We start from the raw sequence: 27322 nt of genomic DNA on the forward strand, positions 1-27322 counted from the left end.
CAATGCATCGCGACACATTCGTATTTCTCAACACATTTTATTGTTTTGGTGTCCCCCCACATGATGATGAATTAAAAAAATAAAATCGGGGGGGCATATTTGCAAAGTGCTTCTAATTATAAAATTTAGTCGCACTTTCTCCATGAATGATTGCAAAATGGGACTAAATGGTTACAGTCTGGAGCTGTCGACTGCCTCCTCTCTGTCTGCAGAAAGCCGGAGGTCAGGGTCAGCTGCAGGTTACAGAGTTGCCGTGATGATCCTTTTTTAGTGCATAGAGTATAAAATACTACTATGCAGCCTGAATCTGGTTACGTCCCATATGTGTGTTTTCATATGGCAGGATGTCGAGATGATTTACTGCAATTTGAACGGTATGTATGTGTGTGTGTGTGTGTGTGTGTGTGTGTGTGTGTGTGTGTGTGTGTGTGTGTGAGAGAGAGAGAGAGAGCAAGCGATTACAGTAGGTACTGCTCTGAGTTCATTTCCAGTGTGTGTGTTTTTTGGTGAGCTCACCAGCTACTACTCTCACTCTACATCATGGTTTTTGTGGGGTGGGGTGGGTGGGGGGGGTTGTGTCTCTTTGCACATGCAAGTGAGGCTGAGATCAATTAACGTGGCCCACGGAGACTTGTGAAGAGCCAAACACACCCCGAACACACTCAACTTACACGCTCTTTGGCTGCATGATCTACGAGCTCTGCCCTCGCGTGGCTGGTTTTATTTTCCTGCTTTTAACAGCCCCTCCGCTCCGGAGGCTCGGGCCCCTTCGAGATGAAGGGAAAGAGAAACCAGATTTTTTTGACCCCTTGGATACATCAAACGGGTCCGGATGTCCAGCCCTTTTTCACTCTGATGGAGCTGGGATGGAGTCAGAGAGTTTGATGTCAGTGAATCAACACGCTGGCTGTTGTTGTAGTAAAGTCATGATGATGATGTTAATGATGTAATGCTAACATCAAGGCCACACACACACACACACACACACACAGGAGCATGGGATACAGGGGAGGGGAGGTGTCCGCACAGAAACTGATGGATTAAGTCTCGACTGTGCAAACAGTTTTGTTTGTGTTCTTTGATTTACCGGCTCACACTTCAGCATGGGAAATGACGGTGACGTGCTCTGGAAGAAGAAACTCTGCGGAGGAACTTTCTTTGATGTGTTTTACTGTTGGATGTGTGCAGCTCTTTCGACTATCTGTAGTGCGGTCCTCTGTGCCGCCATGCATACTGTTTTGTTTTCATCATTTTCATGTACTTTTGCATTGACGCTGGATTTTATTCTAATTCAGTGCAAGTTTTATATGTATACATGGTCCGTTTCTCTCAACATGCACAGTATGTTATAGTCTAGTCCTATTTATGGTGATATTAATCATCAGTGATAATATATAATATGGTTACAGGGGTGAATAAAGGGTTTTCTGTGGGTGTTTTCATGCAAATGTGGATCAATTTTGGCGCTGAATATGGTTTGCATGTTCCTCAAGCATTGTGGCACACTCTGGATTTGGCCATAATTTGGTCTCAGTTTAGGTGCTCCTGCCTGGAGCTCAAGATGACATTTTCAGATTGCTTGTTTTTTTTCTACAAAAAATGTGTAAAAATGAAAAGTATTTCAGTTTACTAGCATACATACTGTATGTGACAGAAAGACATCAAATCCACCAACTGGTTGACATTTATTTTCCAAAAATGTGAAGTACGAATTAATTTTCAAAAAAGTTGCTATTAAAGGTTAAATTACCTGTCAAACGTTTGCTAGTTTCTATTTAAAACGCAACTGGAGTTGCTCACACACAAAGCAAATTTAAGACTGACATGTTAAGCAAATTTTGGTCTGTGGATAAAATGTTCATGTTCATAAATGTCCTTTTTGGCTTGATTGCAGGGAAGGCATTCATATCTGACCTAATTAAGAACTGTGAAGAGGCTTGCTCTGATGGATCGAGGATTCTCAAGAGGCCAAGTCAAGTCCCATGACATCACACCCACGGACAATACACCTGAAGAAGCTCTTCAGAGGTACTTATTACTTACTCAGAAATGGATCACATGGGAACATTTTTAATGTTTTGGTCATATTCAGCAAAACTTGTTAAAAGCTAACCATCTGGACACCATCGCTTTTTTCATGTGCAATTAATTGTCGATTTTCCTGTGAGAAAAACGACCCCCCTGACTTTTGAAAAGAGATTATCATGTTTCTTTTCACATCTACATGTGCGCACTTATCCAGAGCAGCTGCAGTGTCCTATAGATTCTCCACTCCTCAGTGGTCCTGTTTCCTCCTTTGTTTTTGTGCTGGTTTTACTTGAGCTTTAGTTCTTTAGTTTGGTCCCTGTTTGTTCCCTCCTGCTCTTAAGTGGTTCACCACTGAGATACATTGCATCATGTCGGTGCTCAGAGACATGAAATGGCATTATCCCACCTCGCTCTGCTCCGTCCACGCAAAAGCAGCCTAAACTGTGACGTGGCCCGGCAGTTAATCCTCTTTCTCTATTCTGGAGCCAGTGTCGGGAGCCGCAGAGGAGCTGGCCACAGAGATACGACCACGAGACGCTGTAGACACAAAGCGAGCCGTGTGTGTGTGTGTAATTGTTTGAGGGTGTGCACAATAAAGAGTTTGTCCATGACACTTAGAGTGTGTGCGTTTGTGATGGTGAGTGCGTGTCTTTGCTTGTCTGCCTGCTCATAAAGCCAAAGTGTGGGTTCATACTACGCTGGCTGTGTGTGTATGTGTGTGTGTGTGTGTGTGTGTGTGTGTGTGTGTGTGTGTGTGTGTGTGTGTGTGTGTGTGTGTCTTCCACGCCTCCCACCTCATCTGCCTGTGTTACTTCACCTTTGTGGAGTGTATTCTAAAACACTCCCTCCTCCAGACCCTGTTATCTCAGCTCCGGTTTGCATCATGAATAAGACAATTGCCTGCGTGTGTGTGTGTGTTGAGTTGGGCCACTGGCAGGCTTGTCATGGACATGCAAACTCTGGTCTTTTTGGGAAATGGGTCCGATGTGATTATCCCCGGAGCTGTAAAGTAGCCACCCAGAGTGGGCCGAGGATCTGAGACGCCAGAAGAATAACTGGCATGTTTCTGATGGTATTGTGTTGTGTGGTCAAAATACATAAAGCGTTCGGCTTTTTCTTTGTTCCCCTCAGTTGCAGCAGCCGTAAGGGAAGCAGCGGTGTGTCATCCCTGAAAGCTGAGATAAGTCCATGAATGAAAGAGATGACTGAATGAGTGAGACAGCATGGAAACTGTACAGCACTGGGGAGCTTTCCTGACGAACTTTAGATCCGCTGCCAACCTGGGACGCGTGATATTTCCTGTCCTGTAGTTTATGCACACCTGAGCCGATGAAATGCTCAGATGTACTGAGCACAAATGGATGATTTGATATTCCACGACTCTAATATGTGTGTTAATCATCTCTATTTTATATCTATCTCTAATTTTACTAATAACGAACAGTGATTTGAAAATCGTGGTGATGTAATCTTTTCTTTAATGGTGAGCAACAAGAGTCCAAGATATATCCTGCATCAATTCATGCGCAAAATAATCAGGAGTCATGCATTGCCTGCAGTTAGTATTTGACGTGAACCATTATGGTAAAGTGTGACAGAAATAAAATGTAAACAGCAGTGGTCGGACAGAGATGTTGTCACTGATTGTAATCACGTGTCATGCAAAATTGGCTAATATTGATGACAAAAGCACACAGACTGTGGTGCTGTGTTCAGCTGTATTTTGACACTATATGACCGGAGTTGAGTTGAACTGACTGCATGCAGAGAAATTGACAGTGCCATGTTGAAGAGCTTCTATACCTGTGTTCCTCCAGCACTGCTGCGTGGCTTTCTGTACTGGGCCAGCAGCACGACCTAAACAAAACGTTATTTAACGAGGTTAAAAACTGCCTGAGGTCGATCTTGACATTGCGATCATTTGGTTTCCCACAGGTGATATTTACAGTCTGCGAACAGGAAGTTTGTGTAGGCTCATTTAAGCCGTACACTTCCTGTAGATGAGCTGACATTAAGTAGCTGGCCTCAGATTTATGTAAACCTCAAAGTGATTGTGATGATGAAGAAGTGCAACACGTGTTACTCCAACAGGAAAGGAGGGAGGAAAAAAGTCTTACTGCAAATTAAGTCACAAGCTTTTAAGTATAAGCACGCTGTGTGCATTAACACGTGTACAGACATTTCTGAAGACTACTGCTCTTCAATCGTTCACTACAACATTATGTAGTCAGTCGATGGGGCTGCTTCATTACCACCAGAATGAGATGTTTAACTGCATATCACATCTCCCTTTTCAGTTTAATTTGTCCCGTACTTAATATGTCCCTTATGGTGTGCTGCATTCTTTCTTATCATAAACATATTATCCATAGACCGAAGTTGAAACCTTTACAGCCATTATCATTACTCTTACTGTGTGAGCACATAATGGTAGAGCTGTCATAGATTTGCGGAATCAGATCATTTACATTATCCACTAATTTCAAGCTGGCATGAGCGCTTCCTCCTCGACTCGGCCAGTAATCATTAGCATGGTTAGCGCGTGGCGTACCGGGCTGACAGGAGCTGACAGACTTGTTCTGAAGATCGTAAATCTTCTCCCACACTCACACATACACACACTTGCACACACCTACTCTGAGTTTCCCACGTGCTCCACAGATCCAGCCACCAGTTGCTGAGCGCTCTCTCTTCCCCCCTGAAGCGCTGGCTGCATGCGACCCTCCACAGACGATATCAGGGTAATTGACAGTGACTGGAAATATGCAGCATCATTGAGCCCCGACCCGTGTGACTAACAGGGTTAGGGCCTCCCCCCTTCGAGACCTACCCCTCCACCAAAGCCATCAGCGATATTCAATTTGTGTTAAGGCTCCCTTTGAGGGGCCCCCAGGGGCCCGATTTGATTAACATATTTTATGGCGAGCCCTTGGATGTAGCCAGGAGTGCTTCAGGCCCTGTATTAATAATAGTCAGAGCCCATTATGGCCGCCTACGTGATGACAGTGACAGTGAGGCCTGACAGTGGTGAGGCAGAGGAGTGACTGGTCTTTAATGGGACAGAGATGCCTGATTTTTGTGAGGCCTCCGTGTGATTGTGCAGTTTCATTGACGGCCCGGCCATGCCAGCTTGAGGCTAATCAGAAGTGATTCATGTAAGCGAGTCACAATGCTGCATTGGATTGAATTTGTTTCATCTACGGTTCTCTCCATCACTTATCAGCGGAATGAACCGCCATGAAATAAATGGAGGGTAGACAATAGACGCCGTTTGTAAGGGCACTTTTCCCACAGTCCTATCTGTCATGAAAATGGACACACACTGACACAAGGACAAAGCGACAGACAGACGCACACTCGAACCCGACTTCCGAGAGTGTCTACAGTAAGGACATTCCTGCGCTCCACACGCCTCGATCATTGTCTGCTGCAGCCGTGGAGCAAACAAAAGAGGCGTCCTCTCTGCCTCCTCTGCCTCAATGCCACCGAGCAGTAAAATGTAACCATGTTAGCCCATAAATGAGACTCCTCTCCCCTCAGTTTTTATAGCTGGTTGATGGAATCTGTATGTATGAGGAGCTCTTTTCACTGTCTCCTGTTAAAACCCCCGAAGTCCTTCAATAAATGCTTCCATGACACAGTTTATTTCAATGGGCCGGCACAAAGGAGAGCCCCCCCTGTAAATCAGCGCTTTTGTTTAAAAAAAACTACTCCACAATATCTTTCAGCGAGTCTTGTGATGCTCGTGCTGAAACTGTAAGACCTATAGAAACCTACAAGATAACCCTTTTCTCTGTGTTTTTAATGTCCCTCACACGAAGACGGACACATAAGCGGCCTTTTGAAAGAAGACTGTATAGGTTCTCATATACGGGACAGCGAGGGAGAAATTGGCAAAAGCTTAAGTTTCGCCTGGGGCCTGTAATGGCTTGAAGGAATGTAAAGCCCATGACAAAAGCGGCCACGAGGAAATACAGAGAACAGGTGGTCATCGCCGCGTCCCCCGGCCTCAGCACACAGACATGAAATCAGCCGAGGAGGTTTAGATTTCAGCGATAAAGACCCCAAGGTTTGTTTGCTCTTCATGTGTGCAAAGATGTGTGAAAAGATGCCGGACCTCTAACCCCTCCCCGAGTCTCCCACCAGCCTTGTGGCTGGGAATAAGAGGTCAAGGATTGCAGCGCACAGGAAATCGTCTGTCGCCGCTCGTTTGGAAAGGACAGATTGGATATGTGGGTGGAGGACGAGGCCTTGACTTCTGTTTCTCTTAGTATCTGTGCTGCTGGAGATCTTAAGGCTATGCTTGGGAGGAAGTGAATAAACAGACAAACCCGGTGGTATGAGGTTGAAAAGCAGGCATGAAATATACATAAGTAAAGAAAAATGGTATCTTAATCATCTGCAAGGCAGATTAAATCTGGGCCAAAGCAGTAAAATACCCTCTCTGCAGGTACAGCCTTACGGTTTACATTAAAGTGAATCAAGAGATCAATAATCCCTCCTAAAAAGATTCCTAAATCACTCCTGGTAGCAAGAAATGGGGTGCAGCTGGGGCATGATTTTTTTTGTATTGCACAAAAGAGGGAAATTAAAACACAGACACAATAGTTATCTTGTAGGTTGCTACAGGTTCACTGTACATTGTCAGTGTCATGAGACTGGTGGAAGAACTTTCCTGGAAACTCGGTCGATGTTTATCTGTTGTGTCACATCAGTTTCAAGCTGGCACCCTCATGAGCAGCTAGCTCGTGACAATTCTGCCATCAGCATGTAAGGCTGTAATTCCTGAAAAATTGTTCTCATTGAGGAGTTAATGGCAAAGCTGTCTGAAAAGGCTTTTGAAGCATACTTTAAAAAATAATCTTTTTCATGTGAATGAAGGTTAAGATAAAGGTTGTTTCATACATATGCATGATTGAATTTGTGCCCTTCTAAAAGACAGGGTGATGAAGGGTTGAAGGAATTTTGCACACTTCAGTCATTTTTTTTATAATGAATATTTCCCTGTCACAAAAACAGCGAACAAATCAACGAAAACAAAATAGATATCGAAAAAGCATCTGCAAGATCTGTTCCTTTAAACATCGCTATTGGTCCACAATTTCACAAAGTTTGTGTCCTTGTAATAAAACATAAGCTGAAAAGCAGTTTTTCTCTACAGGACAGGTGGTGGGTATTCTGTGGTGCTTCACAGTGAGCTACTGAAAAACCAACAGTGGGAAAATGAACAAAGCTGAAGTGAATAAAGAAACTGAAAGGAGAAGTAATCACACACCAATACCTGCACATACAGGCTGAGACGGGCTGATGTGCCAGCGGGGGGGGGCCACGCAGTGTTTAACTGTGCGTGTGTCTTTCAGTGTGTGTTTGTGTGTGTAACCGTGTGTCTTCCCCTTATCTGTTTCCATCTGTGTGTGTATATGTGTGTGTGTGTGTGTGTGTGTGTGTTTGTGAGTCCGTGCGTGTGTGAGTGTGTGTGTTTGGTTTAGGATTGTTGTAACCATAGGAGAACGATGACAGATGAGTGGGCGGGAGGGCAGGCTGAGGAATCAGGCAGGAGGCAGACCTTCAGGTGTGTGATAAAGTTGAAGTGGGGTGGAGAGGATGTGGAGGGGTATAGGTGAACTATATGGAAGTGTGTGGAGTGTGTGTGTGTGTGTGTGTGTGTGTGTGTGTGTGTGTGTGTGTGTGTGTGTGTGTGTGTGTGTGTGTGTGTGTGCGTGTGTGTGAGAGAGAGAGAGAGAGTTCTGCTTGGGTGAGCCTGAAGAATGCCCATGTGGATCCTGGCAGGGAAAGAAGGAGCTCCTTTCATCATGTGCAGCTCGGGTGCCTCAAACCCCACCCCAATTTTTCCTTCTCCATCTTCCAGTGATCCTGCAGCCCCCCCCCTCCACAGTAACCCTCCCACCCCCATTTATTCTTCCTGCGCACTTCCTCTATTATTTGCAGGAAACATTTTTGAAAAGAAAATGAATGCATGCTTTCCAGCTCATTCCCAATCCGCCTCATCCTCGCTCCCCACCCCGCCCCCCCCCAACCCCTCTCCCCCCTCTCCCTCCCTGTGTCTCCTCTGTAGCGTGGGAGCTGTCAGTGGCGTTTCCTCTGACACACACTCGGAGCCCCGGCAGCAGGCAGGTCCCTGTGCTTTAAAGGGCAGCAGCTAATTAGCCATAATGGCTTCCATTTTGTCCCGGCCTTGCGTCATGCCTTTGATGCCGTGATTGGGAGCGCCCGGGGGGGAATACCAGACAATTTTCCATGTCTGATTTGTTTGAAGGGGGAGGTGGATGCGATAACAATGATGTCAGGGCAAAAGAGAAACCATGTTGGTGTTTTCCCACTGAGTGATACGGACTTTGTCCTTGTATCGTGAAGTAGATAATTACTTCTCGCACAGGGATGGTGGGTTTGTTTCCCTTTCTGTCGCAAAGGAGTTTGATGGGAGTGTTTGAGGCTGAGAAAACAAGGTGTGACCGAACAAGAAGATTTACTCATGTTAAAGAAACCTCTTATATTAGAGAAGGCTTTTAGTGACTTTGATCTGATTTTTAGGGTCATTTTAAAATGGTTCAGTTAAGATTTTTGTTGTGCTTTGCACTGACTGCCTTTTTAACACTTTGCTTTTTTTTGCAAGTGGTCCACTTACACAACAGTACACATTTGCAATGAATTTGTGCATACATTTTCAAGGGATTTAGTACATTGGTGGACTGTTTTGGACATCAGCAGACATGCTGTTTTTGAGGTTAGAGGACGTCAGTGTTGATGAATTTTCGGTCATCTGATCAACCCTGCTGAGAGAGGAGACTCAGGAGACATGGTGCCTTACATTTAAGTGTTTGGTGAAGCTCGGTCGAGGAGAACAGGCTCAACAGTACATGTAGTTTCACAGTGGAGCGCCATGCCAGTCCTGAAGGACACTTCCTGGTCTGTGACTATTAAACCCCTTATGAACAATATCCATATAAGGCTGATCCCCGTATATACCAGGCTTCATTCCTCACTGTAATGCATCACACACTCATCCATGAGTGCCATGAATCACCTGCTTGGGACCGTCCTGCAGGTTTAGGGCTAACATCTGTACTAACCTAGTAAACTTGCACTGAAAGTGTCCCTTGCTGCTTCCTCCGTCCCCCATGGATCAGGTTGACTGCTGAACTGTAGAAGCGGAACCCTTTGAACCTCCTCAACACACACACACACACACACACACACACAGAGAGAGAGAGAGAGAGAGAGAGAGAGAGAGAGAGAGAGAGAGACAAACACACATAAACACAAGAATACACGCAGCACTGAGGCGCTAATGGTGCTTGAAGCCCAGCGCAGCGCAGCCCTCCCTGGGAGAGTGAGAGTGAGACAGGGAGAGAGATGAAGGGGAGGAGAGGCGGGGGGCGTCAGGTTCCCCCTCGGCATCTCTAAAATAGGTTTATCTCTGCCAGGGAGGTGTCTCTTTGTATCGCTACGCCGGGGACTGAAGATGGAGAGGATGAAGGCAGCCAGGGTGGAGAGACAAGAGCAGGCAGAGGGTGAGAGAAAAAGAGAGATAGAGGATGGAGGGGTTAGGAGGAGGGAGGAGGTGAGCCCTCACTGGGATGGGACCACCTGCGTCGCCTCCTTTGCTGGGAGATTATGCGGGGTGCACAAAGCGGCGCCGGGAGGAGGGCAGGGGCACCGGGGGAGCCCAGCGTCAGGAGAGTGAGCAGCGTGGAAAGTGGAGCTGGCGTGTGTGCCAGGGGTCTGCCACATACTGTACCAGCACCCCGCCACCCTCCACTCCCCCCTCACAGGCTCTCAGGATACCGCCACCCCCCCTTTAGTCTCCCCCATATGTTTAAAACAGTTGTGGCTGTAGCTGGTTCACACTCACTAATATCTCACGACTACTTTTTAAAATATTGTTACGACTGGGAGATGAGAAAGTCAACGCACAAAAGTTCAACTTTAGCAGGAATTTGGACTGCTTAAAAGCCTGTTAGGTCGTAAAAGTTTGGTGCAATTTTAACTTAGTGTTTATTTGTCAAATCCCTCACTTTCTCAAGTTTATATACTGTAAATATTCTGATTATACAAGGTCCAAAGAAACTCAAGAAAAAAACAATATATATTTTTGTGTGGTACAACATTGGGGTCTTGTTTATTAGCACTGATGAGTTTTCGTGTATCAGTCTCGATTCAGACACAAACAAATGAATACATATAAATGTGTTTCAGTTTTGGTGTGTTTGCAGATTAGAGGAAGTTAAAACCAGTGCTGGGCAATATGGCCTGAAATAATGTCATGACATTTTCAGGCTATTTTGTGATACACATTATACATCTCAATAGTTTGAAATCACCTCAAAAGCACTTTGTAAATGTCAGGACTAGGTGACAAAACCAAATATCACACTTTTTTTGATCACATATTTCGACATTGATATTGCAAAAATATTGTAGGAATGACTATTAGTACTCTGGACAAAATGATCACACAATTATGATCAATAATTATCAGTAATGTGGATATAATGACTAAAGCAGCTGCACCTGTAGCAACAAGTCTCTATGTGACCAGGGCGTAAGTAGGTAAATGCAGGTAGTAGAACAAGCAGAAGTTCAGAAAATGAGATTAATTTAATGTAATGCAGCCTTTAAAGCAACAATACATACTAATGTTTTGGGTTTGTGTCAGACCTAAGCCACCGATCCAGGAAGTCAGTATTGGATGTATTTGATGTATTACTTTTCAAAAAGTTCAATTTTGTTGCTTTAAATCCAGAAAAAAATATAGAGAGAAATAGAATAAATAGAGCGACTTCAGAGATCCAAGACGATATAGAGTCTCACACCAAGATAACAATACATCAATGTATTTCCCAGCCCTAGTTAAAAGTACATTATTAAAAAAAATTCTCTTAGAGAAATGTCAGCGTACTGAAAAGAAGCCTGCCTGTCTCCCTACATTCATGCGGTTTGGATCTGTACGTGTGAAAGAGTTTTCTGTACGTGCTGTAGTTAACGCGTCACCAACACAGGCTTCATGTTTCTCATGACTTGCTGTAGGCTATTTACATGGATATGGGAGAGCAGCAGCATATTCCGACATGTATGTTTTCGTAATTATGGGTGAGCGTGTAAACTCAGCACCGAGGCTGTGGAGTCGGTGATCTCACTGGTGGATTTTGACACTCTTGGAGCTGCTGCTGCTGCTGGTGGTGCTCTTGAACCTCCCTCACCAGAGCAGCTCACAGACACCTGCAACCAAACTTATATTTCTAAAATTTTAGCATGACTTTACAGTCGTGTGCTTATGTTGTTGTTGTTGTTATTGTTTTTTATGGTCGTCTGAGCAGAAAATCCCACACACAACAAATGCTCAACTCAAGTGTAATCCCTGATACAGTAGTTTCAGTTACCTGCCAAAACCAATCTGGTCAACATTGTCTGGTCAATCTTTGCACCTTTCTTTAGATTTCTGTGATTCATTAGATTTTGTCATGTTCCACATGAACAAGGAAACTGCATTGTCAGCGAAAAAGAAGAAGAGAAGGACGGGCGTTCCCTCTGGCTTTGTGAGTTTTTTCAGTCATTTGCCTCATAGAACTTCAATTCGTCCATCACACTACTCAATGAAGTTGATGTATTGTGGTTAAACTACCATGGCCCGCCCTCCCCGGTGTCCGGGATGATCCCACAGCTGTGAGCCAAGGACTCCAGCGTGGAAGTTATCGTCAATGATTGGTCAGTCCCCATTGTTTCAGGCACTGTCATTGGTCAAGATTAATAGCTGTTTCTGGTTAATTATTCCATGCCTGGGTATTGGTCTGGAGCTGAACCTCAGCTAACCCCCAGCTCCTCCATCAGCGTACAATGACTTCATTTGGACTTCCCCATTCAGTGCAGCCAGCCCTTAAATCTAATAATTGCAGAGTTCCTTTTGTCTTTTTGCTGATGCGGGCTATTAGCGGAGCAGCAAGAGCATCTTGGGCCAGGTCTGGGCCATGCCAGAATTGACGAAGCTATTCTGTAAAAGTCCCACCCCCCTCCATCTTGTCATCCTTTCTAAGAGGTCCCTTAGGAACCCGCAGACCTCAGCAAATTCTCAGCCCAAGGTGAAGAAGGGAACAGAAGGCGAAGGAGAACAGAGGAGGACCGACCACAGAGGCAACCTGTGCTTCTCAAGATCTGCCTGAATGGGGGTTTTTTAGGTATTCATTGTGGCCATCTCTTTCACCCGCTCTCTATTCTTCAAAGTGCTGGCGGAGCCCTGGCTTGGCGTGGGTCTAAGCTTGCATCCTTCCCAGCAAGAGCTCTGCAGGCCACACTGATGTTCTAATCATAACCTGGTGGCAGCGGCTTTGTACAGAGCGTTGGGAGAACTGAGGACTGGCTTCCTGCTGCTCACTATCCCTTTGTCCCACTAGAAGGTGGCGTGGCTGGGATTAAAGCCGTCGACACTAGAGGTCACCACCAAAAATCTACCCCTCTCTCTTTTCTCTGGTTGTCTGTAGGGAACGCTGGGTGGTTACGGTTGTGTTTCGATGAGCAGAGGGTAAACATTTAACTGATTTCATTATCCAATGCAACATAAGGGGGTTGAGTGGTTAAGTGATCGCTCGCTCGCCCAGGAACAGTTCAACACACCACACACATCGAGCCAAAGTGTGTGTGGGGGGGTTTGGTTTGGTTTATGTGTGCCGGCCATTGACTGTATAATATATGGACAAAGTGCATTCTTTCTTATGGCCAACAGAGGGCAACCCTGTTGGTTTCAAAGCAAAGTCCAATTGTATGTAAACTTATGAGAAAATATCCCTACTTCTCACATGATTTATCCGCTCAGTAAACACCAGTTCCGTCATGAGTTCATGGTCTAAATCACTAGTTTTAAGTGTTCTTCAATACAGCACAATGTTCATTTTGTTAATTGTGGTCTCATTTAGAGTAAAATAGGCAATGAATCAGGGTGCGCTTTGGGGTGTGGCTGCCACAGAGTGTCCTCGGGTTCTTAGTCAGATCCAATCAGGATTTTCGCTTCAACTCCACCCTCCTGTCCAAATATGATCACATCTGGCTCAAAAAAAGAGACAGATGGTGACAGCTCAAATGCCTTGAGGTTTCAAAACAGTGGTCCACAAATCAAAGAGTGACGTCACGCTGGGTTTTTACACATTTGGTGTGTCTGGAGCAGTGTTCTTATGTCTGTGTGTGAATGCTTACTGTTAATTGTCCATGCACATATATGTCTGTGTTTGTGAGATGACAGTGGCATGTTAAATGAGTAATGCAGCCATGCTTGTTTAACAATGTTGGAGGCTGATTGTAATTTACTATTTAACCTATAGTCCTGACACATTTTCACACGAATAAATGCTAATTTAATGCCAAAAATTCTTTTAATGATGTTACCCAGCAATTATTCAGTCCTCACAGTCATGAAAACTTTTACATTTTCTGAACACAATTTCGCTGTCACCACTTTAAAGCTGCATTACACTGCAGTGACACTGACTAATTTCAATCTCTGTGCTGGAGCTTCAGACATCCAAGAGACTAAAAAAAAACCTCTAGAGAACACTGCAGTTCACCACCCACGCTGTCTCTAGTTTCTCTACAGAGACTCACAGACGTGTCTTAAAAAATATCAGGTGAAACAAGTACTGATGACATTATTACATTAGCAGAACTCAAGCTACTCACAAGAGAGATGACAAGAAGACACAGAAGAAAGTGGAGAATGTGGTTATCAACAAACAGATTCAGCTGCGCACAAGTTTTTTTTTTTTTTCGTGCAAATGTTTATTTCTTTTATCCAGCCGTTCAACACATACACAGGATGAAAATGATACATTACAGTATAATTCAGGTCAACACCATGAAAAAGAAAAAAAAACGGATCACAGAGTCTATCAAAGCCTTTTAAAGTCGTTTTAACAAAAAAAGTACATTATCTTCTTCATAATTTCTTATTACAGGGCTGTTGTATTGAATTGCATTACGTTGCACAGCTGTTGCACTCACTAAATATAGGTTTCACAGGGCACAAAAATTAAGCTTTGTCATTAATTTTACCACCTCTGCATGTGTGAATCACTCGAATAGCTTTATAAAAGGTGTCACACGTTGTCACACAATTTTTCCTGTGAAGGAACAGTAAAGCTTATTGCATTGTATCGGATCATATTTTATTGTATTGCATCACATTGTATCGTATCGTATTATATCGTACCATTTCATTTTGTTTCGAATCGTATCAGATCACATTGTATCGTATCGTATTGTATCATATAGTCTCTTATCGTGTTGTGTCTTATCTAATCTTTTGTTATTGTATTGTGTCTTCCCTTAACATGTTATATGGTATTGTGTCGTTTTGTATCATATCATATTGTATTGTGTCTTATTGTATTGTATTGTTTTGTGTTATGTCTTATCTTGCTTTGTCGTTGTAGTCCTATAGTTGAGTTTAAAGGATCAACATCTCTAAAATCAGTGTATTAAAATGTCATCTGTCTGCTTCATGAGACATACAGTGTGTCAGTTAACTGTACAGTTTGTCCTAGTTTTCCAACAGCTCCTCTGTGAAACACGTGCATAGTAGTCATTCCCCCTGACACTGACAAAGTGTGTGATCATAATGATAACCCTGAGGATGAGCCCGCATTTCTCTCCCCACCCAGCACGCTCCCTCACTCTCACATCTAACCATGCAGACCCCCAGCCATCATGTAATAAATGTTCAGCGCCATAATCAATTTGCAATGCTTGGAGAGCATCTCTCTTGATTTAGGCTGTAAAAAAAAGGGAAGGGGAGAAAGAAAAGGATGAGGCAGAACACAGAAGACGAGAAGGATCCCTGTGAATGTGGTAAGAGCGCAAGGCGAAGAAGAGCGACTGGGGGGGTCTATTAGAGAAAAGACTTCCCGCGGCGTAAATAGTATTCATGGATGACAGAGTGGTCATGGGGGATAGACGAGAGTCTTCTTCTCTGTGGAGCTCGAGCTGACTCATTCTCCGCCTGGCTTTTCTTCCTGACGCGGCTCGCCAAGGGGCTCCTTTGTGCCCTAGCAGCAGGTAGCTATGGAGTGGCAGGTCAACTCTCGGGCCAGCACAGCTACCCCCTTCTCCCACTGACCCCTGCTGAGTGTTTCTCACTGCAAGAGTGAAAGCGTAATATTGTGCATGTGTGTGTGATGTACGAGAGAGGAATTCAGATCAAACCACACATTTAAATTTTATTTGAAATACACTACACTATGACTACATCTTTGGAATGTATTCTAAGTAAGGTCCTGTTTTTATAACCTTTAAATCTGATCTTTTTTGATCTGATGCACTCGCTTTATTTTTGATGAGAGTTGCCTGACAGCCGTAGCCATGGGAAGAAAAACCATAAAATCTAGTTAAGATCTGATTTAGATTCTTAAGAGAACAAGATTCCCTAGAAAAGAGGAAAGATATATCTTGATTCCGCCTTGCTCCACCACACATCTTTGACCCACAGCAGCTGTAGTTTTCATATTGTCGGTTTTCTAACCGATTGGATGCTTTTTATCCCAGGCTGTTTTCTTTTCTCTCCCCATGGTAACTTGAACAGTTTTCCCAGTGGGTGGTTCACTCAGCCACAAGGCTGTAGAATGGAGTTGCCCACATAGCACGCAGCCTAATCGAATAACCGCCCCAGCGTGGCGCCCAGCGTGAGTGTCGTCCCCAGAGGGAAGCTTGACCGGAGGCTGCAGGTACCTTTCATTGCCGCCTGGCAGGCTGGCTCCTTTTCCCCAGCGCCCCGCTGCTAGAAATTTGTCGGCCCCCTCTGGGTTCCTTTCTGGGAGTGTCAGCTGCGAGGGCCCCTGATGGGAGATTTGTTGATATGATAACTCGATTAGACTACAGGATGGATGACATAGTGGCAGCGAGCCAGTCAGTAGCACACAGGGAGGTGCTGACTCCTCTCCTTAACCTCTCCTCAGGAGCCTGGTGCTCGGCACCTGCCCTCGGCTAATCAGCCTCGTAGCGCAGGATGGTGGCTGGAGGAAAGGTTGAGGTCAGGGCCTGTTTAGATGTGAGGGATGGTGCAACCTGACATTGGTCTGCTGCCCCTTAGCCCCAGGACATCCAGAGGGCTTCACAGAGAAAGCATCTTAGATGTCTCTCACCGTGTCATCTATTGAAAAATCCTGAGCAGAAGCAAACAGTTACTCAACAAACTTTCTATTTAGGTCTATTATGTAAGTGGTTAGAGTTGTAATTGTCTGTCATGTGAGGAAGGCCTCAGTGATTTGATTACAGCTGGTATGTCAAAGTTTCCAGCTCATTGTAGAAGGAATGTACAATAATTAGTTGTGAAAATAACGTTAGAACTCTATCATTCATGAGTCCAGATCACTGCACAGGAGTTACATGATCTGGTTCAACATGTCATCGCTCGTAAATGCTGTTATCAACCTCATTTAACAGTTGAAATCAGATTAAATTCTCCAGGGTTTCATTACCTGCCATCGCAGGGGCTGTAAAACTTTCCTCACAGGTTTTCAGCACTATTAGGGACAGCCAAAAACACTTTGCGATGCACAATACCTTCTCTGTATGTCCTCCAGGTTATTTGCTACACGGTGCGCTGGGGCCACTCAAGTCAATTAAGTTCACATCTCCACTTTGGCCAAACAAGGGATCGTGGCGATATGAGGAGCGCTAAAGACCAACAGGAGCCTCCCCTTCCCAGCCCAGGCATTGAGGGGCAGCAAAAAGGACACCAAACAAAGGGCGGCCCCTCTGTGTCTCAATGACTCCTCTCTTTGTTGCCTTCTCGGGCCCCATAAAGGAAGAGGGACGCTCTTGTTTGCCCAGGAGGTGGTTTAATGGCCCCGGGTAGAACAATGGCGCCACATTCAAGTCATCCAGAGGGGCTCATTATATGGGGCCGTCCCAAAGCGCGGGGTCCCTGGACGTTCCCACTGGAGCGCTGGTTGAATGGTGGCGATGGGCGGGGCGGGCCAGGGAGGGCATACAGGGGGGAGAATAGAGACCATTGAGGTGACGAGCAGGTTCCATCTACCCCCAGTGCCTCCTCACCTTGCATCACGACAGCTAGGGGCCTCTGCGTGCACAAAGGGCAAATTTAGTGTGTCGGGCTGGCTTAAAACGCTCACTTTAGAGGAGACCATTGAGGGAAATATCAACACTGTAGGCCACGCAACGGTGCATTCAGCCTCTCCTGCCCCCTTCCCATTGACCAAGTTCCTTTTCCTTTCAGTCCTTTTCTCCCTTTGGTTCCATTCAAGTCCCACTTCTCTCATCTTCCAAACTCTTCAGACCAGGCCATTTTTCCCATACCTTGCAAAGGGGCGGATGACAAGAATTAAGTTAGTTCTGGCCCAGCCCAGAGGTTTTGTCCTCTCTGAGCTGTGGCAGGTAACTGTGGCCATGATGAGATGGATCATCAATCACCAGCCAATCCTCTCTGGTGATGTGACACAAGCACCAGGGACCCCGGAGGTCAGCGGACGGCAGTATTGGTGGTTTGTTGCCAACTTATCAGCTTCAGACTCTTGCCCTGGCTGCCAATGTTTGATGGCCTGTAAATATCTTAGTTCTCAAAACCTTTTATACTGCTTTGTGCTTTGTAGAAATTCCGGTCGATTTCTGGCTCCTCTCTTTAGTGACTCACTGATGTATCTATCTATTATTTCAAGATGGAGACGCAGCAAAATACAAATACCCTGTTACTGCATTCAAGTAGATTCTTCAGGTATCTGAGATGGGTTGAACTTGAATCAGGTGAAAAGGAGTGTGGTGACAAAGGCTCAGCATCATTTAACTTTGCACAGAAATGGCTGGTAGAAATGTCCTTCAGAGGGATACTTTTGACTTTTATACTACATTTCAGGGCCTGTACTTTCTTACTTTTACTTGAGTGAAAATGTTGAATGACTTCTACTTTCACAAAGAGTAACTTTTTTTATATATAAATATCTGTACTGCTGCTTGAGAAAAGAATCTACTTTTGCTGCCTCTGCTTACATCAGGTGGTTCACTCTAGGGATGCACAATAAAATTGACAAGTCATTGGTATCAGTCAATTAAGGCTTTAAAATCTAATATCTGCATCTGTCCAAAATGAGCAGTTCTGCTGATGTCACAGACCGATAAGCTGGCACTCCAATTTGTGCATGCAAATGAACCGTTGATAAAGAAGTTTCTTATTTTGCCCAGTGAATGTTAACATTTTGAAAACAACTGTATTTACCTGACTGCCACTGGGTCATCAAGATAAGAGTAGGTATGATAATATTTTAATGCCATAACGGGAGAGACTTAATGTTTGTGGACTGAAATATGTGCACATATCAGGATCTGTATCTGCAGCTGGCTGAAATGAGTTGAAAAATATCAGCGAACTATAAATTGGCAAAAATCCAATACCACGCATCCTCAGTAACATCATCTGAACATGATGTTTTTCACATTCTGGCTTCCAGTTGATTTGACTGTCCTCCTGCTCCTCATTATTGTCATTGTGTAAAGAAAGTGTTTAATCTTATTCAGATCTATGTTTCATCAAATTTAATCATGAAATGTCATTTATTACATTGCAGTTTCATTGGTTCAGCTTCCTCTAACAAGCTTCACAGAAAAACATCTTCATGCTCAGACCTCATAAAATAAAGTAACATATATGTGCAAGGAGCAATGATGTCACACACACTGGAATTAGATTTTACACATTACAGCAAATTTGATCAATTTTGCAGCTTTACATTCAGTCCTGTGTAGAAGCTGCCACGTTAAACAACTGTCGTCTATTTTAAGTAATTCAGCTTCAACTCGGGGTAAAGATCCCGAGGCACTTTGCCAAAAACACCCTGTTGGTAGTTAATGAGGAAGAGTAGCATTTTCTTTAATCTTTTCAGAAACAGTCCAGACCTGCAGCCAGAAAGTCGATACATCTTAGACAGCTGGCACGAACTACTGCTGTAAAGTTTTTGGGGAACTTAGGTTGTTTGGAAAACCACTAAAACCTACTAAAGCAAAAGACAAAACATTTCTTTCTTTTCAAACTCACAATAGGAGTGGATTTACTTGTGATGACCAATAATACATAAAATGTTTTAAACTAAGTGATATTAATTGATGATGGTACAGAGAGATTTGCAGTTTTCTCTCGTGTTTGTGTATTAATAATCAAAAGAAATGTCTGCATCTCCAGGAATAATCAAACTCTGATGTATTAAAAAATACTCAGTGACTTAACAATTATAATTGACTGCTTTCGTTGTTTGTTAGGGTATAATGTTGTTAGATGCTAGAAATGCACCTCACAGTTTGTTTTATGCCCCTGTCACTGTGAACTGAAGCACATTGTCTAAACTCTCATCAGAGATGACACATCTGTCCAGCTCTTAGCCATATAAAGTCTATTGAAGTGTTGATTTTTTTTCATGGGCCTTTTAACGATGAAAACGATGATTAAGCGCTCTGAAATAATTTCTCAGGACCCTTCAGGTTGAGGCCATGGGAACAGCGATTGCGAATGAATCGACACAATCGTCCATGTCTAAGAGCATATGCCTGGGCCTGACAAAATGCTCTGTCTTTGCGGCCTGTCTTAAGAACAAGGCCTCCATGGTCGCCACACCACTCCTAGCCTTATAGTGTCCAGGACCACATCTCCCAGACACCCCACTGTGCAGCTAGCCGCTAGCACTGGAGCTCCCACTGGGCAGACTCAGCAGGGGCCGTGGGCGGCGGGCAGGCTCCCTGGGGGCCGGATCGCACCCATTTTGCGCCAGGCTTTTGTGCATTTGTCTGCATATGTGTGTGTGTGTGTGCGCACTCCAAAACATACATCTCTGCGCACATATGTGTGTGTGTGTGTTTGGGTATATGTGTGTGTTTTTGTGGCCCCATGAATCTGAATGGGAGGAAGAAGTTTTCCACCAGATGCCACAGCTCCCAGAAGTCTTAGCGGGGTGCCAGTGAGTTCCCGCTGGGCCGCCACAGTAGGAACATACATCTCGCTGCAGGGGAAGGCCATCAGCACTAATGATGAGACACATCCGTCTTCTTCTCAGCCTGGCCTGACATGCCCAAGTGTCTTGTTCATGGTGGCATATCCATGGCGAAAGAATGCATATGGTAGGGGTGCTTTATCAAGCCCTGTGGGAACCTATGTTCGCTCTCAGCGGTGGAGAGCATTTAAACACTGTTCAGCACTGCTGGAGCAGTTTACTCGCTTAGCGGGAGGTTGTGATCTTATTTCCCTGCTCATGGTTTCCCTCCTGAGTGTGCAATTGAATAATAATTCGTTGTATTTAGTCCCCAATTGCTGTGCTCAATTGATTTTGAATGTTAATAACAGGATTTATGGTTGCTTGCAAACTACACATCAGTCGTCATACCTCTGGTGGTTTGAGCAGAACTGATTTTGTAACTTGACTGAAAATAAAGACGTACCAAGGAAAGGGGAGATAAAACAGCCTGAAGTATCGGTGTTGAGTTTTTGTTTCAGAGCAGCCCATGAAGGAAACGGGCAATACACAGTAGCAGGTGTACTTTGAAATCGCCTACGAAGGCGACGAAGTCTTCAAGCCCAGAACATGGCTGTTTTTGGTTTTGCAGCGATGATACCGGCAAGACTCCGCTTCCTTCCAAAAAGGAGAGCAGGACATCAGAGGTCACTCTGTTCTGCCTCGCTAGCACACATCTCCCCCACTTTGCTTTCAACATCTCCATCACTGGGAGCTAGAGATTATATAATGACAGGCATTTTACTTCTGGAGCTAAACCACATCAGAAAATGAAGCAAACAGCAGAGAGAGATGTTGGAGCGGAGGGAAGAGCACAGAATAAAAAGACAGGGCTCATGCGTGGCCATGAATGACTCCAGAGGTTGTTTTTGCATGAAAGACTGCTTTTCACTCCTTCTATCTCTTTCTTTGTCTCCATCTCCCTCTCTCTTGCTTGCTCGCTGGCTGTGTGGAGAGCGAGTGCTGCTTCACTTGCCTCCAGCCAGGAGGTAAAACTGAACTGCAGAGCCAGGCTGCCAAATGATGAAAGACTCTGGCATCCAGGGATGCTCTGAGCCTGGACCAAGAGCTCAGAGCGAGAGAAAATGCTCGCTTTTCAACTTAACACTTTTTTTCCTACTACATTTCTTTTCTCTTGCTTTTTTTGGTGTCGTTTTTTCCATCATCGGGGCGAGCGATTTTTTTTCCTTTTTTTTTTTATGAGCACTTGCACCGCAGCCTTGGAGCAAGAGCTCCTCGTGGGAGACGGGTGGATGGATGGAAGTAGTGAGGAGGAGGAGGAGGGCAAAAGGATGGGCAGAGAAATGAGTGTTTATGTGGGGGTGTGTGTGTGTGAATGTGTGAGTGTGTATGTGTGAATTGTTGGGATGCAGGGATGCAGCCTGAACGTGGGTGTGCAGTTGTTTTTATTGCCATCAATGCTTCCATTCCCCCCACTCCCAAGTCCATGTTTGAACACAGTGATTTAAATCTGTTTTCACAACAGAAATTAAGAAGCCTTCAGTTTTCCCCTAGATTTCACTGCCACATGATCCCATTTATAATGATAACTCATGATTGTAATTTTCCAAAAATACACAGGAGGTACTTGAATGGTCCAAGAGGTTTATTTACAGGATTCTGACAAAATGATGTTACACAGAATTACAAGCACTGCTTCAAAGAGCATTTGTGTTCATTTGAATAGCCAGTTAGCAGCATGTGTCCCGACGAGCTAAAACGATCTGTCATACCTCTGCAGTGATTTCGATGTGTTTCATGTTTTCTGAGTCTGCGCCCTTGAACCCTTTGTTGATTCTCATCTGCACCAACCTGCAGTTCAGAACAGATGATTTAACCTGTGTGCAGCTCTGCTAGTTTCCTCATGTTTGAAAACCTTCCATATAAGTCTTAAAGGCAAATGCTGCTTGCTTTGCATTCGACCTGATATGACCCGTGTTTACAGCACGCTTGAGTTGTCGTCTTTTAACAATTTCAGACAGCTTTCGAGTTCACAGGTTTTGACTTGGAGTGGTATTTTCATACATGGTTTATTACAACTGTGTTCTTCTCGTCAGTGTTATCATTTTTTGCCTCATAAGGTTTAGACTTTTGCTCCAAGATTTTAAAAGCATCACCTGACCTCTCAACAGCTGACATTGCAGCAACATACCGTTTTAAATTTAAAAAAGAAATACAAAAACTCATATTTGAGTAAAATATTATCTTGGTAAAAGTGAAAGTCAAGTCCCCCCTATGAATAGTGAGTCTTAAAGTCTCTGATACTGAATGTGTTAAAGGATGAACCATCGAGCTCAGTGATTATCATATCCAATATTGAGCATTATTAGTTATTGGAATCAATGTTTTTTTGTAATCTGATTGCCGATATAATAGATTTTAAAATGTGGTACTTTGGATCCAGTGCAGCACGCTACAGTGGAATATAATATAAGTATAAAGTAGCAGAAAATTTCACATAGCAGAAAATAGTCATGTAAAGTACAGGTTCCTCAAAACCGTGATTATTAGAGTACAGTACCAGAGTAAATGTACTTATAGTTACATTTACATCACTGGTATTTAAGGTATGCCATGATATGAAAGCTGCTGATTGTCCTGATTGAACATTTGCTTATCCGCGACATTTCATATTTCATATTAATTTTATAATCAAGTTTCCTGGTTTGCTGAATTATAGTTAAACATTTTTGTTGCATCCTCATCAACAGCATTATAAACTCTCTACAGGTCCCGTCGCAGCCCGTATAGGATGAGCATAAAAATGACATCCAGAGGTCCATCAGCTAACTGACAATAGATAACAGTCCTGAGTATAAAAAAATCTCACTGTATGAAGCATTCTTCCTTCTCTCCTCCGTTTGGTGCGAGACGCTGACTGGCCCAGCAGATAGACTAGTGTGAATTTGTCTGAGAGACCGTCTGTGTGTGTCTCTGTGTGTGTTTGTCTCTGTGTGTACACTGTGGCTGAATTCAACCACAAACACAGAGGAATCCTCTGATTCTAAGGTCAGGCTGCAAGCGCCCTGCCAAGGCTCTGGTTCCCCACCATAATCCTCTCTCAAACAGAGGGGAAATGTGATGCAAGGTGTCGGCAACACCATCAAGATTGCATTTTTCTGTCTTTACAGTAAAGCTACTCCCTTCAAAATTCCAGCCAGGGGTGTAATCCTCCATCTTACACCATTCCCTCTATTCATCACGCTTCAGTTTTCATCCCTGTGCGAAGAAGGGAAGGTGAGGAAACTGCAGGAAAGACTCGTCTGTGTTTGTGAGCGCAACAAAGAAAGTGTCGCCAGCAACACAATCCGGGAGAGGACTCAGAGAGAAAGGGAGTTAGAGTGGTTAACAGGCTGCTATGTGTGCCTCTGCAGGAGTGTGTGTGTGTGTGTGTGTGTGTGTGTGTGTCTACATCTGCACTGGCAGATGCAAACACACAAATCTTTACAGTGTGTGAGTCTGTCTACAGCTCCATCACTATCCTGTACCTTTCCTTGGTCTGATTTAGTCTACCGCCCTCGTTCATGCATGCACTACAGTAAGCATAAGTGTGTGTGTGCTTTCATGTGTGTGTGTTTTTGTGTGTGTGACTGGGGTGCACACATAAAAAGGAAAAAAGCTCCAAGCAGTGGCCAGAGTCCAGATCCCAAACAAAATCAGTCTCATATGTTGAGGCTGCGTGTGTGTGTGTGTAGAGAGAGGAGGAGGTGTGTGTGTGTGTGTGTGTGTGTGTGTGTGTGTGTGTGTGTGTGTGTGTGTGTGTGTGTGTGTGCGTGCGTGTGTGCGTGCGTGTGGGTGTGTGGGTGTGTGTGTGCGTCTGTTGGGGGGCGGGGGGCTGTAACCCAGGCCTGTTTATGTACCACACTGTGTCGGTGGGGAGGCCTTAAATTGGAGCCATGCTGCAGGGGATTAGGCTTGCGCTGCAAAAAATATTCACCATAACAAGACTTTTAGTCTTGTAACCAGTCTGGAGAACTAATTTTATTTTAAACAAGTCTGTCAGGAGGAGAGAGAGAGCGAGCAGGGTAGCTGTTAGTAGTTGTCGGCAATAACTGAAAGTGAACCCATGTTTTCGGGAGTTCACAACAATTTAATGAACTAAAGGAACGATTAATTGATTAAAAAAAGAACTTGTAAACAAAGTTATTTGCATTGGAAACAGACTTGTCCGAATTAAGTGGGATGTCAGGAATAAGTCTCAATATACTGGACTTACTGTAGATCCAACCCTGTGACCAATCATTCACCTGGAAAGAGGAAAAACATATGGTTTAATTCAGGGATATTGGGTCCTGCAGCCGCTCTTGGTGGTGTGCGCTTAAAACAGCAGCAACAAAGCGGGCTACTCTCACTTCTTTCCTAGCTTACCTAAAACATGAAATGCCCCAAAACTGATACATGTTATTAGCGGTGGGTGAGGTCTCGGAGTCGGAGGGGACGTGGGGACATAAGTGGGTCAAATAATGTGTTCTTGAGATTGAGAAACAGGCAGCCAGTCAGTCAGCCAGCCAGCAGCCAGTGGAGGCCAAGCTGGATCAGCGCGGTCCTCCATGTGTGGCGGATGTTTTCCACAAGCCGAGCAGCCAGCTTGGCCGCAGCTGTCCAAACCGCAGGCCCTGGGAGAAGATGAGGAGGAGGAGGAGGAGGAGGGATGCTGGGGAAGGAGGCTCGGGGGGGGGCAGTGGGGAGGGTGGCGGGCTTGGCAAAGGTCAGACAGGCTGAGGCGGCCGGGAGTGTGGGAACTGTCCGGGAAGGCATGTGCGAAATGCTCCGAGACGAGGTATCATCTTACAGCCAGACCGCCTGAGGGAGAGAGTGCTGTGTGCCTGCATGTGTAAGTGTGTGTGTGTGTTTTATGCCTGCCGCATGCCTCTGTGTATGAGTGTGTGTGTACATTCGGGAGGCTACCGTGTCTCTTGGGAAATGAGCGTTTTGATAGTGAGATAGGAAGTGAAGGGAGGGAGAAATGGCCTGAAACATGGAGAGCGGAGACACAAACACACGTAGACACACACACATACACACACACACACACACACACACACAGCTGCGAACATTCCTGCTGTTGAATGGTCTTTGAGTCCAAGTCATGTCAGCGCTGAGGACTGTGTACGGAGGTATGTGGCACATGTGTGTAACATGATTTCACGTCAGGAGAGCTCTGACAATCTTAACCGTCCCGTCACTGAGAAATTAGCCTGCTGCGCCGTTAATAACACTGTTGTGGTCTGGAGTAATGTAATGTAAGCGGCGTGTGCTGCTAAACCGTGTGTAAGTTATAAATCGCCGTGGAGAGTCTCAGAGATCTCCTCAAAGCCGTGGCAGTCAGATTCCATCACGTTTTGAGGGAAACTGGCTTCATAACGATGGGTGTTTGTCTGCAGCCGAGATGCTCTGATGGTTTTAATGAAACGCAGACATCCTCGGCTGAACTTGAGTTGCACTCGAGGATGGGATGAAGAAGTTTCCACACGCAAATGCACGTGTAGACACACACACACACAGACACACACACTGGCAGTTGTGGTCTGGCCAAGACTGGCTTGGCTTGGATGAGCGTCAGACTCGCACACCGAGCAGGTGAGGTGAAGTCTGATCCTGTGGCGTAGATGCCTCGACATGCAATCCTCACACTACCCACATCTCACACACACACACACACACACACACACACGCACACACACACACACACACACACACACACCCAACCATCTTCTTCCTGATCCTCTGTCTTAGAAAATCTCAAAAACAGCCAAACAAACCCACACCTCAGCTGGATGGAGTTTCATACACCATCTCAACTTCCTGTGTGTGTGTGTCTTACTGTCATAACAGTAAGAGTGTATGTGTGTACCGCTAACTCCCACCTTTGTCTGCTCCTCCTGCTCCCATCTTTCACAGGGCCAGGCCTTTGAAGAAGCCTAATCCGGGTTATTTGCTTTCCCATGCTTGTGTCAGGTCCCGCTCTGAATTGACTGTGGAAAATACACTCTCGTCTGCCGGCCGCTCCCTCTGTCCCTGATTTATCCGAATAGGATGTGGCCGATGGGCGTATATAAAGCAGGCTGAATGGTGGGTAAATATGATCTCACCGCCACTCTTTTTATCCACAAGGCAACACTCTCACAGTTGCTCAAAAACCTTTATGCAGCCTGACATCCATTCAGGGCTTGTTGCATTCAGCCCGGCTCAATGAGAGGTCCCCAAACAGTGCCATGCTCACAATGGGGCCCAGTTCATTACAGTAAATAACAGTGGCAGCCGCCGCATTGTTTCCGTGTTGCAAGTAGATTTAGCACTCTTAAATGGGTAATTGTTTTAGGCCCAGTGGAGCTTCTTCTCTTGGTAGGAAACTGAACACGGACCCCGTGCGTGGCGGAGCACTTCTGCCCCCCTTCATCGCACACTCCAGGGAGGAGGAGGGAGCGAGGGCGGGAATGAATACGCAGCTGGAGAGAAAGAGGTTTCAAGCCGCTCACAGGGAGAAAGGTGAGGCCTGATGTGGGCAGAGCTGCAGTGATAAGTCATGTAATGTAATTAGTTGTTTGAAAGGAAATGTTTGACAGCTGATTAATGGTTTCTTTCATTTTTTTTAAGCAAATAATAACAAACATATAAGAGTTCCAGCCTCCTAAATAGTTTGCTGCTTGTTTTTGTCATCTGTGATGGTACACGAAGAGTCTTTGGGTTTGGGAGTGTTGATATGGACAAAAGATGCAATCTGAAAAGGTTTGGGGCTGTGTGTGATGTGCGATGAGCAGTTTTGCAATTTTCTTTTACATTTTACCGACTAAACAATTAAACGATTAATCGATTAACACATTCGAATGTATTCATAGATCTTGGGGATCACCACTGTGTATGTGAAAAAAAAGTAGTATGAAGCGTTTTGTGGCTCCAGAGGAAGCTGCATGTAATCTGATAAACTGCCTCAGTGGTTAAGTTGCATTGTGGGTAATGTAGGTACCAGGTTTTGAAAAGCAGGTCACTGGTCTAGCATTGTACTCGTGTAACATTGCTGGTAGAAATCTATTCAGCAGAACAAGAGATATCACCTTTTTTTAGTTCACGTATTCTTTTTTAGATTTTTTTCAACTGGCAGATGCATTACCCACAATGCAGCTGTATGCAGCACATCGCAGGAGGCAATTTATCGGAGCTACTAAATACTTTATAATACTTTTTTAACTTGTGCAATTCTGCTCAACAAGAGCTATCAATACACTGTAATTTGTAAAATTGGTGGAGTTACTGTTTAAATGGGAAAATAAACTGCAGATTAA

The 27322-nt window shown here is 44.7% G+C and overlaps 1 long non-coding RNA gene across 1 annotated transcript in view; it reads left to right on the forward strand.

Annotated features, from left to right (window-relative positions):
- The window catches only part of LOC119029108, a 102626-nt gene that overhangs the window by 70197 nt on the left and 5107 nt on the right, over window positions 1-27322 (forward strand). The window contains exon 4 of the long non-coding RNA XR_005077902.1: window positions 1895-2028. This is a non-coding gene — a long non-coding RNA (uncharacterized LOC119029108). The remainder of the gene's footprint in view (window positions 1-1894; window positions 2029-27322) is intronic.

Source organism: Acanthopagrus latus, chromosome 11, assembly GCF_904848185.1.
Source record: "Acanthopagrus latus isolate v.2019 chromosome 11, fAcaLat1.1, whole genome shotgun sequence".
Lineage (NCBI taxonomy): Eukaryota > Metazoa > Chordata > Actinopteri > Spariformes > Sparidae > Acanthopagrus > Acanthopagrus latus.